The following is a 16,887-nucleotide window of genomic DNA, read 5'->3' on the forward strand; positions in this document are numbered from 1 at the left end:
GGTATCCCCACTCAACACTGTCAAATGCCTTGTTGGCATCCAATGACAGCAATGCCCTCTCCCCCGGGTTATCCGCCGGTGTCTGAATCGCAACGAACAGGCGACGCAAGTTAAGGGCCGTTGATCTATTGGGCATAAATCCCGCCTGGTCTTCATGTATGATGTGAGTTATAACCTTGTTAACTCTACGCGCCAAAACCTTAGCCAGTAGCTTGACGTCCGCCTGGAGCAACGAGATGGGTCTGTAGGATCCCGGGTCTGTGGGGGGTTTATCTGGTTTAAGCAATAATATGATGCTAGCCCTGGTCATAGACTCCGGAAGAGTCCCCAGCTCCCTAGCCCTCCGGAACACCTCTAATAATTTTGGCATTAACAACCCAGAGTAGTCTTGATAAATTTCAGCAGGAAGGCCGTCATCCCCCGGAGCTTTAGATCCCGGAAAGAGAGCCACTGCTTCCAGCAGCTCCTGTTCCGTAATCGGGGCTTCGAGCTGCATCCGCTGTTCCTCCGTCAACTGCGGTAGAGGAGTGGCACTTAAATATTCCTGCAACTCTTCCGGGCTGTAATGAGCCCGTGAGGAGTACAGGTCCTTGTAAAATCGCACCAATTCAGTCATAATTTTATCCTGCGTATTAACCAAAGCCCCCCCAGGCAGCCGGAGAGCCCCTATAGGAGGAACTGAGGGGCGCGCCCCCACCATTCTCGACAGCATGCGGCCCGTCCGTTCCCCCTCTTCATAAAAGGCAGTTTTGGCAAAAAAGCGCTTTTTGTCCGCCTTGGAGCGAACTTCCCCAACCCATACCGCCTGAGCCGAGAGCCATGCTGCCCTCGTATCATCAGAGGGGTTGTGCAAGTATTCCTGCTCCAGCCGCTGCGCGCACTGGGATAGTTGTTCCTCAAAGCATTTAGACCTAGTCTGGACCTTCTTAACATTAGCTATGAGAACCCCTCTGAGAAAGCTCTTAAAAGCCTCCCACCTCAGGAGCACATCCCCAAAGTGGTCATTCTCCTCAAAAAAGCTGGCAATGGCTGCTGGAATGTCATTATCCGGTGGAAACAGTTTCAGCCAGAATGCATTCAAACGCCAGGGAGCCCTACGCAAGTCCACCCGAGGGCGAACCTGCAATCTGACCACCAACGGGGAGTGGTCCGAGATTCCCCTGCGGGCATACTCAATGTCCTCCACCATGGCAATAGCCTCCCTGTTACCCACACATAGATCAATACGAGACAATGCAGAGTGTGTTTTTGAGAAACATGAAAATTGCACCGTGTCAGGGTTTTTAAGGCGCCATACCTCAGACCAATCCACCTCCGCCAGAAAGCGGGAAAGAGCAGTTCCCCTTGCCGCACCCACGGGAGAAGGTGGAGGGTGTCTATCCCTTGCAGGGTCTAGCACCCCATTAAAGTCCCCTATAATAAACAGTGGCAGACCAACTTTGTCCATAGTAAATTGGAGGAGTTCCTTGAGCACCCCAGAAGAAAAAGGAGGCGGTATGTACACTATTGCTAAAACACACACAGTTTGAAAAAGCATACAATGTATGAACACATACCTCCCCTCAGAGTCCACCCGGACCCCCAGTTCCCGGAAGGCCAGCGACCCATGTATCAGCACACTGACCCCCCTGGAATATGCGGAGTGGGTGGAGTGATAACCCCAACCCACCCATGAGTACCGAAGACACCCTACAGAGTCCGCCACCAAGTGAGTCTCTTGTAAAGCAATAATGGCTGGGTGGTACTTTCGTAGCTGTTGGGCCACCATAGCCCGCTTGAGCGGGCAGCCCAAGCCGCGGACGTTCCAAGAAACTATCGGCACCCCCGCCATAGGAAAAAATAATAGATGGAAATGGGTGGAGACCGGGGCCCCCCCCCAAAGTGGCCAAGGCCCAAACAAAAAAAATCACCAGAGGGCTGCCGGTGTGAAGACGTGGCATCGTGATAATGTCCAGAAAAACATGCGGTGTGAATCTTCCCAAAAACAAAATAAATGTCAGAAGAACTAGAGCTCAAGAAGTCAAGGCACAACGGCACCCCGACAACGAACTGTCTGAACACAGGCGGTCCACTCCAGACGGGCCCGGCTGCGGCCCTACCGTCTAGAAGGGACCCACCCGGCCAACATGCACAACGGTGCAAACACAAAAGTAGGCTCCAGAACAGAGCCGTGTAGAAACACATCCTCGCTCGTCAACACTTGCCATATTCGGAGCAGTAGATTCCAAACGGTAAACGACCCCGGCCGGGTCAAAAACAGACAGCGTGCTAGCGCACGTGCAAAATGTAGAGTAGCTCCCATGTTGAAGAGTCCGGTTACAGAAGAAGTCCCGGTCACTCCCCGTGCTCATCCCTGTTTCTACGGCCGAGAGCCGGCTCGTGAACATCCAGCCAATTCGCCGCGTCTACAGCAGTGTCAAAAAAATGCGCCCTGCCTTCCGCCGTGACAATGGATTTTTAAAGACAGAAAGTGAGGAAGAATTTGCAACAAAGACACAGAACAAATAAAAATCTGCCAGAGTTCTAGCCTTTCCTTATTCTACTGAGGAAAACAATTTTATTTCTGTTTTTGTTGATGTTGGAAAGTTCCCCTCAGTTCCAGTCTGATACAAAGTGGTCAGCAAAAAACAGAAGTGAGAGTTAATCTGTATCTGTTAACCAAAATAGCAGTAAATACTTAAAGCGGAGTTCCGGGCACAGAATCGTTTTTTTTTTTTCAATCTCCCCCTAACAATCACCCTTACACATCAATACATCCGCTAATCCTGGTTAGAATGGTGAAATAATGAGTTTGCAAGAATAAAATCTTACTTTATATAATTTCTGATGTGCGGCGCCATCTTTGTTGTGGATTGCCGAGTCCGTTGTGGGGAAATGTCTTCCCTTCTTCCTGATTCCAGTGGGCGTAGGCCTGTGAGTCAAGAAATGAGAACAGTGGTCGGCCACCCATGTGACTGCAAAGTGCATCATGGGAGGGCCGAGGAAGAGCTCCCAGGATGCATTGCGGCAGGAAGTAACGAGGAGAGCCGAGGCACAGGAGGGAGGAAGTCCTTTGAAAGGTGAGTATACAAACCTCTGTAAACAGGTAAGTGAAAAAAAAAAAACTATGGGAATATCCAATTCTGACTCAGCGGAGAGTAAGGAATACAATGCAGTAATTATTAGAAATTGAATTTTGTGCCCGGAACTCCGCTTTAATAGTGGTTCTAGCCCTTACCCACTTTATCCAAAACCAAGAAAAACGTTTTATCCGCACATTAATGTTAAGGTCACATGCATATATAGTTTACATTGTCTATCACAGCCTTGAACTACGAAAACAATTAATGACTAACCCTATAGTCTATATTTATGAATTGGTTGTGTTCCTCTAGTTTAATGCTATTTTTTTTCAAGACTCCATTGTTCCTTTAGCTTTTCTTTTTCCAATAACTCCCAACCTCTTAAAGGTTAATGGTAAATTTAGTTCAATTGTCCTTTAGTCTAGGTTCACATCTATGCGGCTGCGCTTGATGCATTTTTAAGGCATGTTTTGCAGAGTGTGTTTTTAAACCCTAATTTTTTATGTGTTTTTGCATGCAGTTTTCATGCATTTTGCGTTTTCAGCAAAAGAAAAAAAATTGTGAAAAAAATACAGCATTTAAATGGCATGGGGGTCCCCCCCCCAAAATCCAAACCAGACCCTTATCCGAGCATGCAGCCTGGCAGGTCAGGAAAGGGAGGCGGACGAGCGAGCGCCACCCCTCCTGCACCATACCAGGCTGCATGCCCTCAACATGAGGGGGGTGCACTGAGGCAGGAGAGCTCTGCTCCCCACCCTTAAATACCTTGTCCTCATGTTGATGGGGACAAGGGCCTCTTCCCGACAACTCTGGGCAGTGGTTGTGGGGGTCTACGGGCAGGGGGCTTATCATAATATAGAAGCCCCCTTTAACAAGGGGACCCCCAGTTCCCTTTCCCCAATGTAAATGAGTATGGGGTACATTGTACCCCTATCTATTCACCAAAAAAAAAGAAGTGTAGTGTTACAAAAAGAGACGGTTTTTGGCAAGTCCTTTATTAAAAATCATGTCTTCTTCCTCGTTTTCGCTCTCCGGTGGTTTCTTCTTCCTTCGTTGTTTCTTCTCCCTCCGGTGTTTTTTCTCTCTCTAGTGTTTGTTTCTTATTCCTCCAGGGTTTCTTCTCTCTCTGGTGTTTGTTTCTTCTTTCTCTGGTGTTTCTTCTTCCTCCAGTTTTTCTTCTTCCTCTTCGCTCTGGTGATGTCCGCCGCTGCTGCTGCAAAAAATAACAAACACGTGACGTCACAAGGGACGGGCTCTCTTGGTGATGTCACGGGATGGGCACATCTCATGGCTATATAAGAAATGGCAGACAGCAGGAGTCGACAAAACAAAGGCAGACAGCGACCGAGAAATACCGCGTTCGTTATTTTTAGCAGAAGCTGCGGCAGAAAAAAAAGGCAACATCACCAGAGCGAAGAGGAAAAGGAAACATTGTTTGGTAACACTACACTTCTTTTTTTTTGGTGCATGGGTACCCCATAATCATTCACATGAGGGAGGTGGAATCTGGGGGTCCCCTTGGTAAAGGGGGCTTCCAGATTCTGATAAGGCCCCTGCCCGCAGACCCCCACAACCACCGCCCAGGGTTTTCAGGAAGAGGCCCTTGTCCCCATCAACATGGAGACAAGGTGCTTTGGGGTGGGAGCACCCTCCCATGTTGAGGGCTTGCGGCCTGGTATGTTTCAGGAGGGAGAGGGCCGCTCTATCATCCCCTTCCTTTCCTGACCTGCCAGGTTGCATGCCGGATCTGGTATGGATTTTGGGGGGACATCACGCTATTTAAACATTGGCGTGAGTGAGTCCCCTCCAAATTGATGCCAGACCTGAAGGACCTGGTATGGTCCTGGGGGGGGAACCCCACGCTGTTTTGTTTCACAATTTTTTTTTGCTTATTAGTTGTTGAGGACACAGGGGCCGGCTTCCCCGCCCACTCTTTAGCAACCAGCTATATACAGTATTTTAAAAAGGGGGAAAAAAAACATAAAACGCGAAACACAATACTTGCGTTTCTGGTGTGCGTCTATTGAAGTATATTACACGCAAAACGTGGAAAAACGTTAATTGGGGTGTGTAATAGATGACCTCTCCATAGGAATTTTACATTTGTGTCAGCAGTTTTGTTTGTTGTATCTAGAGCCGCAGGGCTTCTGACACATATTCCTTTGTTCTGGCAAAAAGGTATCTCATCTTTCAGCTTCAATGCACTTAGGTCTTGCAAAAACACTGGGTAGTAGATAATAAGTTAATTATGCTCATGCCATAATGTTGGAATGCATATTTGGACAATGATGACACCACTATCCCCACCCTTTTCTGTATATAGCTAATGACCACTCAGGGAGCCATCTTTCAGCTTATAGTACCGTCGGGATCAGTTGTGTTCACCAGATCATCTGACGTTTTTTTCACTGAGTCTGTGTGTGGAGGGCATTGTGATCGATTAGGGGTTAGAGATAAACATTTTTTAAAGGGATTTTTATTTTTTTAATAAAAGACTTGGGTGTCTTTATTTCTAGGTTATATTTTTTTTTTTTTTGTTAATGAGTAGGGGTACATTGTACCCCCATACTACTTTATGTAGGAGTAGACAGAATCCGGGGCCCACATTATTAATAAAGGGGGGCTTCCAGATTCTAACAAGCCCCCCATCTGCACACCCCCACAACCACTGGCCAGAACTGCAGGGAAGAGGCCCTAGTCCTCATCAACAAAGGTGGATTGGCATGTGATTATGTGGAGTAACGTGGCCATCGTCACCAGCAGCCAGCTTCTGGTGATAGGTAAAATTAATTCCTGTGGCTGGATCATTCCAACAGTCTGTATTAAGTTTACCTTTGAGGCCCACCATCATTTTTAGACGTTTATAAAAACTAGTGGTATAAAATGAACCACTGGTGGTTAGCATGTTGAAGAAATTTCTGGTGCTCGAACTGTTGGATGTTCCTCCCTCTTTTCCTTTTTTGAAGCCTTAGGATACTGGGAAACTCCATGGCAATCTGTGTGTCCTAGAAGTCTGAAGCGTGGGGGTTCCCGTTTTTTGAAACGCGGTGACTTTAGCGACCTATGGTCTTATTTAACCACTGATATATCCACGATGAAGGTTTGTGTCAAGGATTGAAACACGTTGGGGTTTTCAGTTGCATTGTATATGTGTTTCATAGTAGTATATTTATGACTATGGACCATTCGACACTGTTTTTATGATTATATGCATTACGTTTTTAAGAGTTGTAATAAACATTGAGGATTTATATTATTTTTGTTTCAACATGTTTTGGTACCTTAAAAAAATATTTTTTTTTGCATTTCCTTTTTATTATTGATTAAATTATGGGATGTGGCACTATTTTCAATTAGATTGGACAACTTATAGACCCTCCCACTTCCTTTATGTTTTACTCTAGCTTTTACCTAGCAGTACATAGGGGCCTATTTTATGTCTTGTTTTTTACTGTGGTCTGGATTAAAATTTACCATAATTATGAAGATCTGATTATAAAAGAGAACATTTCCTATCAAATACTTACAGTAATTTTCCTTTCCTTAAGAGGCTCCATGGCAGCATACATTTGGGTAGCCCACCCACTCGCTCCTACCCCATAGGACCCCACTCCCATACATTTTCAGGCTGAGCCAGAGGCCGTGTTCCGTAACTGAGTAAATTCCGGAGATATGTGCTGGACCACAGGCACCAGCAGATTTACAAATGGCAGGGGATGACAAATATGGATGAGAGGAAGAAAATTATGTCTCCTTGAATGATGAATCAAGGGAAACCTCAGTGGAAAGAGGAAAAAGAGGCAGAATGGAATGAGGTTAGATATCAAAATCAGAGGACACCCAGGACTACACCCAGGGAATTCCATGTTAGGACTCCAATTCAAAACACCAGACCCACTCAGGATAATAGAAGCCATACCCCTAGAAGAGGCCACAACCAAGGGCCTCATACACCGAGAACCCCAAGAACACAGAGAGGACCAATCACCACCTACAACAAGTTCTCACCCCTCAGATATGCGGACACATATGAAGAAACTATGTAAAAGGAACCCCAACATAGGAGGGATTTTTTTTTTTTTTTACCTATGGGACACAAAGGAAGACCACCAAGAAACAGAAGAGGCTATAGGCTGCCCAGACCCTAGCGAGGGTGGGGCCCCCAAGACATCAAGAATGACAAAAAACATGGCAGAATACATGGCAACCTCAGAGAACCCAACACCTATACCACAAGGAGGTAACCTGGGAACAAAAGGGAGATGGAAGGAGTACCCCCACAGACACCGTGGAGATAAAAAAAAAAGGATTACAATTTCACAAAATGAAACAAAATATAAATAACAGAACCCTCCTTTATTCCCTCCTAATACACTTTATACAGTATATCTTCTAAACCCAGATATAATTATATTGTGATTCTTGATATACACATTTTTGGGTTGGATTCTGACACATTAGCGAGTACAATGGTCCTCCTACATCTCTTTTCCACTTTTCAACATATTTAAACATACTTTGACACATTTTTGGTTTTATATATATATATATATATATATATATATATTTGTATAAGAAAGTCTTTATCCCCCTCACTCCCTCTTTCTGTCCCCGTCTTTTCCCGGCTCTTAGCCTATTTGGACATGCATGGGACTATCGGACATCCGTATACCTCCTCCTCTCATTTTACCTAACCCGTGTACATGTTTTAGTTGTTAACTGTATTGTGCCTTACTCTTGCAGTTATTGTTATTTTTGATATTTCTGTTTTTCTCTGATAACAAAAATAAAAATCTTTTTGAAAAAAAAAAAAAAAAAAAAAAGAAAGCCTTTATAAAAGGTTTCTGTAGTGTTTGCTCGTTTTACTACTATTTTTTCCTTTGTATGAAATGGGTTTAAAAATGTTAAAATGTCATATACTTATATATATTCTATTTTTTATATTATATTCTAATTTTGATGTGTGTATAATATGTGGGGTTATATATGGTAATGTACTAACCCTGGCACATTACATTATGATACCCTATTCCCATCACTGGGCACTAGGCTATTATACACACAATATTAACAAAAATAACCGTGCTAAACACACAAAAATGAAATAAAAAAGCTGCAGCTAAAAGTGGGAAACACCAAAATAACAAATATCAATAATAAAGCTGCGCTACTGGTGATGTATGTTTTTGAAACATATTAATATAATGTGATAGAAATAGCAATAAACACTCAAGCAACATAGGATCACAACCTTAGGCAAGCTATTGTGAGCCCACGTACATATCCAATGGTGCAATGAAATTGTAAAAACGTGCAAATAGTGCCATATATTAAATATAAAGTATTGAGAAAAAAAGAAAACTCCAAGGCAGTGAGTATTAGATGTGTAAGGAAAATTGAAGTCCTCCACCACAATTAGGTAAAATCTTCCTCCACGGTGTTTGAGTACCAAAAGACAAGCTGTTGCGCTTACCAGATGGAGTATAAGATAAAGCCCTTCAGAATATTCCCTGGGGGGATCCAGAAATCAATCAGCTCAAATGGATGCCTCACGAGTCTCCACGCTATACCGAGCAAGATACTAAGTGCCGTGGCATTCAAAGGCAGCTCAGACGGCAAAATCCCCCGCAGTGTCACCATATAAAAATAAGGGCCACCATAGTGAAGTATGTAGCAATAAACAAATTTATTAAACAAACAAGGTATAAAACTCACATATATAAACGAAGATAAACAGCGCTGTAATCGGCACAATCCGCAGGACACAGCCGCGTGGTAATTCACGTGACAGATTGGCCCCTCTTCTACGTGTTATGCCACAGGGTCACGTGGCTTCCTGACATCATGCCGTGCCACCTTACATAAGCGGCGTGATGGCAAGTATATCCCCCAATAACCATTGGTTGGTCTTATCCCCCAGGTGAGGGCATATCAGATGAGGGGAATTATGAGCAAACTTATACCAAAGGACACTTTATGGAATGATGCAGGCACGGACTGGGACAAAAAATAGGCCCGGGCATTTAAGGCTGAGCAGCCCATTTTTTTTTTTTTTTTAAACAAAATGACCAATGATGAACAACTACCGGTTTCTCTATGTTTTTTTAGTTATATTTAGCCTGCACATCCATGCGATCCGATTCTGCGAATCGCACTGCGTTTTGAAAACTGATTGCGGGGTGTCGTTAACCTAACATACACTCCGCAATCATAAATGTCATCAGTTCAAAGTTAACCATGAATAATGATCCTATAATTATTGCTCTCATTCCAGTGTGCAGGGTCATATATTACACCTGTAGTAAAATCAAGGTTTTTGTTCACAGGCGCCCCCAAAATGTGTATGTAGTTTCTTATGGTATTGGTGGGATAGGGGTGACATCCGTAGCAGTGGTGGTGGTGGGATAGGGATGACATCAGTAGTGGTGGTGGTAGTGGGGATAGGGATGACATCAGTAGTGGTGGTGGTGGGATAGGGATGACATCAGTAGTGGTGGGATAGGGATGACATCAGTAGCAGTGGTGGTGGGATAGGGATGACATCAGTAGCAGTGGTGGTGGGGTTAGGGATGACATCAGTAGTGGTGGTGGTGGGATAGGGATGACATCAGTAGTGGTGGGATAGGGATGACATCAGTAGCAGTGGTGGTGGGGATAGGGGTGACATCAGTGGCAGTGGGAATTGGGATGACATCAGTGGCAGTGGTGGTGGGGGATAGGGGTGACATCAGTGGCAGTGGTGGTGGGGATAGGGGTGACATCAGTGGTGGTGGGGGATAGGGGTGACATCAGTGGCAGTGGTGGTGGGGATAGGGGTGACATCAGTGGCAGTGGTGGTGGGGATAGGGGTGACATCAGTGGTGGTGGGGATAGGGGTGACATCAGTGGTAGTGGGGATTGGGATGACATCAGTGGCAGTGGTGGTGGGGGACAGGGGTGACATCAGTGGCAGTGGTGGTGGGGATAGGGGTGACATCAGTGGTGGTGGGGGATAGGGGTGACATCAGTGGCAGTGGTGGTGGGGATAGGGGTGACATCAGTGGCAGTGGTGGTGGGGATAGGGGTGACATCAGTGGTGGTGGGGATAGGGGGTGACATCAGTGGTGGTGGGGATAGGGGTTACATCAGTGGCAGTGGTGGTGGGGATAGGGGTGACATCAGTGGTGGTGGGGATAGGGGTGACATCAGTGGCAGTGGTGGTGGAGATAGGGGTTACATCAGTGACAGTGGTGGTGGGGATAGGGGTTACATCAGTGGCAGTGGTGGTGGGGATAGGGGTTACATCAGTGGCAGTGGTGGTGGGGATAGGGGTGACATCAGTGGCAGTGGTGGTGGGGATAGGGGTTACATCAGTGGCAGTGGTGGTGGGGATAGGGGTTACATCAGTGGCAGTGGTGGTGGGGATAGGGGTTACATCAGTGGCAGTGGTGGTGGGGATAGGGGTTACATCAGTGGCAGTGGTAATAGGAATGACATCAGTGGTAGTGGGGATTGGGATGACATCAGTGGCGGTGGTGGTGGGGATAGCGATAACATCAGTGGTGGGGATAGGGATAACATTAGTGGCTGTGTTGAGGATAGGGATGATATCAGTGGGAATGATGAGGATAGGGGTGACATCAGTGGCAGTGGTGGTAAGGATAGGAATAACATCAGTGTCAGTGGTGGTGGGGATAGGAATGACAATGTCCACTGCCGCTGATGTCATCCCTATCCCCACCACCACCGCTACTGATGTCATCCCTATCCCCCCCATCACCACTGCCTCATGGGAGGGGGGGAGAGATCAGGCAGAGGTATGGCGGTGGGAGAGATGGGATCAGGCAGAGGTATGGCGGTGGGAGAAATGGAATCAGGCAGAGGGATGGAGGTGGGAGAGATGGGATCAGGCAGAGGGATGGAGGTGGGAGAGATGGGATCAGGCAGAGGGATGGAGGTGGGAGAGATGGGATCAGGCAGAGGGATGGAGGTGGGAGAGATGGGATCAGGCAGAGCGATGGAGGTGGGAGAGATGGGATCAGGCAGAGGGATGGAGGTGGGAGAGATGGGATCAGGCAGAGCGATGGAGGTGGGAGAGATGGGATCAGGCAGAGCGATGGCGGTGGGAGAGATGGGATCAGGCAGAGCGATGGCGGTGGGAGAGATGGGATCAGGCAGAGCGATGGCGGTGGGAGAGATGGGATCAGGCAGAGGGATGGAGGTGGGAGAGATGGGATCAGGCAGAGGGATGGAGGTGGGAGAGATGGGATCAGGCAGAGGGATGGAGGTGGGAGAGATGGGATCAGGCAGAGCGATGGAGGTGGGAGAGATGGGATCAGGCAGAGGGATGGCGGTGGGAGAGATGGGATCAGGCAGAGCGATGGCGGTGGGAGAGATGGGATCAGGCAGAGGGATGGCGGTGGGAGAGATGGGATCAGGCAGAGCGATGGCGGTGGGAGAGATGGGATCAGGCAGAGGGATGGCGGTGGGAGAGATGGGATCAGGCAGAATGATGGCGGTGGGAGAGATGGGATCAGGCAGAGTGATGGCGGTGGGAGAGATGGGATCAGGCAGAGTGATGGCGGTGGGAGAGATGGGATCAGGCAGAGTGATGGTGGTGGGAGAGATGGGATCAGGCAGAGGGATGGAGGTGGGAGAGATGGGATCAGGCAGAGGGATGGAGGTGGGAGAGATGGGATCAGGCAGAGGGATGGCGATGGGATCAGGCAGAGGGATGGAGGTGGGAGAGATAGGATCAGGCAGAGGGATGGAGGTGGGAGAGATGGGATCAGGCAGAGGGATGGCGATGGGATCAGGCAGAGGGATGGAGGTGGGAGAGATGGGATCAGGCAGAGCGATGTAGGTGAGAGAGGTGGGATCAGGCAGAGGGATGGAGGTGGGAGAGATGGGATCAGGCAGGGGTATGGCGATGGGATCAGGCAGAGCGATGGAGGTGGGAGAGATGGGATCAGGCAGAGCGATGGCGGTGGGAGGGATGGGATGAGGCAGAGGGATGGCGGTCGGAGGGATGGGATGGGATGAGGCAGAGTGATGGCGGTGGGAGAGATAGGATGAGGCAGGCTGTCACATCACATGTAACAAGCAAACTGGCATGCCGCACGGCACATGTTTTCTAGCAGCAGTGACTCACTGCTGCTAGAAAACATGTGCCATGCGGCATGCCAGTTTGCTTGTTACATGTGATGTGACAGCCAGGTGCACATTTTCAACATGAAAATGTGCACCTGGCTGTCACATCACATGCAACAAGCAAACTGGCATGGCATGATGGCACATGTTTTCTAGCAGTGACAGCAGTTCCAGAGCAGTCTGACCAGAACACTGCTCTGCCGGTGGAGGCCAGCCCAGAACCACAAATCCCAGCGGTGACACACGGTGTGTTGTTTCCTTTCCTTACCTTGTTGCAGCAGCCGGTGTTCTTGTCTCTCCCTCTGTCAGTGTCTGGCTGTCTGTGGTGCAGTGCGGTGCCGGCGACTTCCTTCCCGCTTCTTGCCGACAACAAGCAGGGGGTCCCCGGCCTCTAGCTCCACCCCCTTCAGCCTTCAATCACCCGACGCCAGTCCACCCCTCCTGAGCGCCGCGGATGCCGCTGCGGAGCCGGCCGCAGTGAGCGGCGCTGGGCTCAGCTCAGCATCAGCACGGCTGCCAGCTGAGCCCAGTGCTTAGGAGTGAGTGGCGGGGAGTCGGGGACAGCAGCGGGCGGCCTTCAGTCTCCGCGGAATCGGCCGCGGAGAGGCCAGCAGCGGCAACCGCCATTATCGGTACACAGTCCAGACATAGTTACACTGTCTGTCTGTGACTGCACTTCATGCGCCCGGAGCGGAGGCCTCGGCCCACCGGGCATATGCCCGGTCTGCCCTATGGTCAGTCCGGCCCTGGAATGATGCATTGTTTGTTTTGTTTATGTTATATATGGTTTGATATGATATGATGATTCAGAAAATTTCTATGCAAACAGATTTAAAGGGATACTAGCACATTAATATTTGGGAGCGCGGCACCACTTTTGCATATAATATAAATTACACTTAAAATGGCCATGGGTCACATGTCTCGGGTTGCAAGGGTACCATACCAAATATAAACCAGAGGGTGCAGTAAGATGGCACCGCTCCTGATGATGTTGTGACAAAATGCGTAAGACGGAGGTACAGCATTATTGCATCACTTCCGGTATTCGTTTCCATGGAGCGCATTGCATCCCGGACTTCCTTTTTATTATGCTGATGTCAGGGTGCCAGGAAACCAGACCACATGGGGATGCAGGTAAAATAAAGCAGTTTATTGGAGCAAATAACAATAAACGCACAGCAAGAGGGGGAAGCAAGATGAGGAACAAGCCAGGGAGTCCAGAAGCGGGTAGTCTTCCGATGCTGGGAGGAACATGGAGAACAGAAGACTGCTAGCAGAGATGCACCTTGGAGCACAAATGCAAGGGCGAAGACTGCAACCCATCAGGTGATTGAAATGTTCAGGTATACAGCATCATCACTGTGCGACTTCCAGACAGCAGGGAAGTGATGATGCAATCAGAGTTTTTAAGAGGCAGCAGTCTGCCTTGACAGCTGATTGATTTTAAAGCAAATGTAAGTGCAATACTATTCATTTTAATAAACTGTGGTTTACGGTATTATGCTATGGAGCTTTTCTTTGCTATTTCCATACACGTTTGAGACTGCTGGGGCAATAGAAGTAAATATAAGGAGAAAAACCCTAGGGCTGGCCCTGGACATCCACATACAGTCAGGTGGAGCTGTAAATACTGGTTACCTCCTTGAGGGGAGAGAACTCTGTGAGAGAGACAACAAGAGGGGGGCAAGTGTGGAGACATCGGGCACACCGCATGATTTGATGGAACTCTCTTCTGTCACAACACCACCAATAAATGTTTCTATAGCAGAACCACTATAAGGACTTTGGGTGTAGATACATGAAATATATTGTCACATTTGCATCACAAAAGTATTTATTATTCTGAGGACTGGCCACTTCATATGAATTTTGGCAATATTTATTTATTGTTGTTTTTAATCACATTAGGCCTTATGCTTTTTTGGAATACATAGTTTCTATTTCAGTCAGTTTTCACTTGGCACCAGTACACTTTAATGAGGCACTGTATATGCACTTTGGTACATTGTGATTTATGAATTTTTTTTTTTTTTTTTTTACATTATTTAACACTATACAGTATAGCAGCACCAAACCCACCCTTTTGTCTCTTAGTACCATGTTTCATAACTAGCCTACTCATAACACTGGGAGGGAACTCCTGCTGCCATGGAGCCCATCAGCAAAGGAAAATTATGGTAAGTGTTTGATAGAAAAGTTTTCCTTTTCTTAAAGGGTTCCATGGCAGCATACGTTTGGGAACTAACTAGCTCAAAAAACAAGGGTGGGATATTGAAAAAAGTAAGGTTTCCAACATAGCACTTAGCAAACAGAAACCTTATGGATAGATACTAACGATACTAATGAAGCTAGCTACACCACAATCAGCCAGAACAACCTTAATGGAAGACATGTCATCCCCCTACAAATATTCCTTGCACCCTTTCACAGGGAGCCCACAAAGCCTACACACTCCTGATTGAGTGTATTGTCACTGCTTCCATAGGAATCAAACTCTAGGCTCTATTAGCCTATTGGCTAGCTAGAATGACCCATCCAGCAATGATTCTGGATGATATCTTCATCCCGCTGGTTCTGTTAGAGAGATAGAGATATGTCCTAAAACTCTAAGCAAAGCTAAAGCTTGAGAGCATGCTCAAAGTATCCCAACATCCATGGCATGGAGCCAGTTATTCTTGGTAGTCCTGCATATGGGAGGAGCAAAACTTTTGTTCTCATAGGATGCCGAAGCCATCTCAGATTGCAACCCAATATGGAATAAAACACTACCCATACAAGGCAGAATGACAAGGAGGATTCCTCATGGCAACAAGGCCCAGATCCCGGCAAACCTCCTGACTGAGGAAAAAAGAGACATTAGAGAGGCAACCTTCATGACCGAACCTTTACTCTAAACTGAACTGAAAGAGGTCCCATCTGGAGCAGCAAACTGTACCCCTAAAGAGAATGACAACATGGCTCAATCCTTACTCCAACTGGACTGGAGGTGATCCCATCTGGAGCTGTGAGTCACCAGAGGATCCTTCCTAGCCTAAAGCTTTGACCTCGGCAAACTTCCCGGCTGAAGAGATAGCGCTTAGTGTACAGGTTCTCATAGATGAGTCAAGCTGGACTGAAAGGAGATCTCATCTGGAGCTGGCAAGGAAGTCCAGAGCAAGTAGTAAATCTCAGCAAGAGGGTCTTGGCTCTCCTTCGAAACTCAGATGCAGCCCCCCCCATCAAAGCATTGGATGAGTAAGGGATAGTCTACCAATGAGACATTGGATATGACAGGGATTGCAAAGGATCAGTTGAAGTCCAGAATGCACCTGACCAGAGGACTGAAACAAAAGAAAACAAAGCAGCAAAGCAGTACAAACTGATCAAGCTTTATTCAAATCCTTTTGTAGGATTTATAGATATTCGCTTAGAGAAACAACAACCAAGCCTGGTCAGTCTCTTCCCGCTAGGATGAGAAACTAGAAAAGATGAACAAGGGTAAAATATTACTCTCTGCGAAAGAAGATCTCATCTGATACCCCAGTATCAAAGGCAGGAACCAAGGCCTGTTTTGCCAATAGGGAATTACTGCAAAAATTGTCACGGTCTTTAGAAACAGACCCCCAAAAACTGTATATTGATCGGACTGGAAAGCATATGGCTTGTGAGCCCTTTCCTGACCTGAAAATGCATCTGTACCCAGGGCTTGGCCCAGGCCCTTAGGAAAAAGCTTTCCAACTTGTAACAGTAAGGAGATGCTAGCAGATCTAACTTTGAACTCTTGTCCAGAGAAGAAATCCACTTGATGAAACCTAATTCCCAAATTGGGCCACAGAATATGGATTCTTCCCAGAAGTTCTATGTAGACTCAAATGAGATGATAAAGAAAGTCTACTCCTCCAGATCACAGTCCTCTCTAACTCTTCTCAGAGGACTGACCCTGTAGGTTCTGACCTGCCTCCTGATGTAGGACACCATTGTGATGTTGTTCAGCCTCACTGGAGACTAAAAAGCCGCTGTCAGGTGGCAAAAGGCAAAGGGAGCATGAAAGAGCTGGCCAGAAAGCCAGAATGTTCAAAACAACTTCCCAACCAGGAAGATATACTGGCAAAACAACAGACAGGGGAGTTCCACTGGAACTCAGTAGCACAGAAGATTTTTTACTGTGCCAGCTCCTTCATCTGCCTGTTTGCGAGACATGAATCGCTGAGTGCATGATCAACATTGGAGAAAAAAAAACCTTTCAGAACAGGAGGCCATTCCCATTGAGCACACCTAATAACAGGTATAGGAGAGATCATGGCCCTGATCATCAGGTATTGAGACACTGACAGGTGAAGAGAGGAAAACCAGGGTTACGCAGCGTCTTACCACCATATGCTCTAGTGGCAAAAATTATGTATCCTGAACCATGATGGATTAAGCTCTCAGATACATAAGGAATTGCGTAGGGGTCACATGACCCTTTTTGAAAGACTAGCCAGCCAATCTCTTGTAGGGTTCTGAGAACTCCCTCCGTATACTTGACAGGAATCCCTGTCAAAATTTGGAGTGGATAGAGGCACCAATCAGCAGACATAAATGCTGCGTGATGTCTTGACCCATGTAGAAACAGAGGTATGTCAGAAGACAACTCTGGGAGTTGGAAATAGTCATCCCTCTGAGAAACAATAGTACTCCTCTTAAAATCACATCTGCTGGAAATATAATTGCC

Source organism: Pelophylax lessonae (genome assembly GCF_965119305.1).
Source record: "Pelophylax lessonae genome assembly, chromosome: 1".
Taxonomy (NCBI): Eukaryota; Metazoa; Chordata; class Amphibia; order Anura; family Ranidae; genus Pelophylax; species Pelophylax lessonae.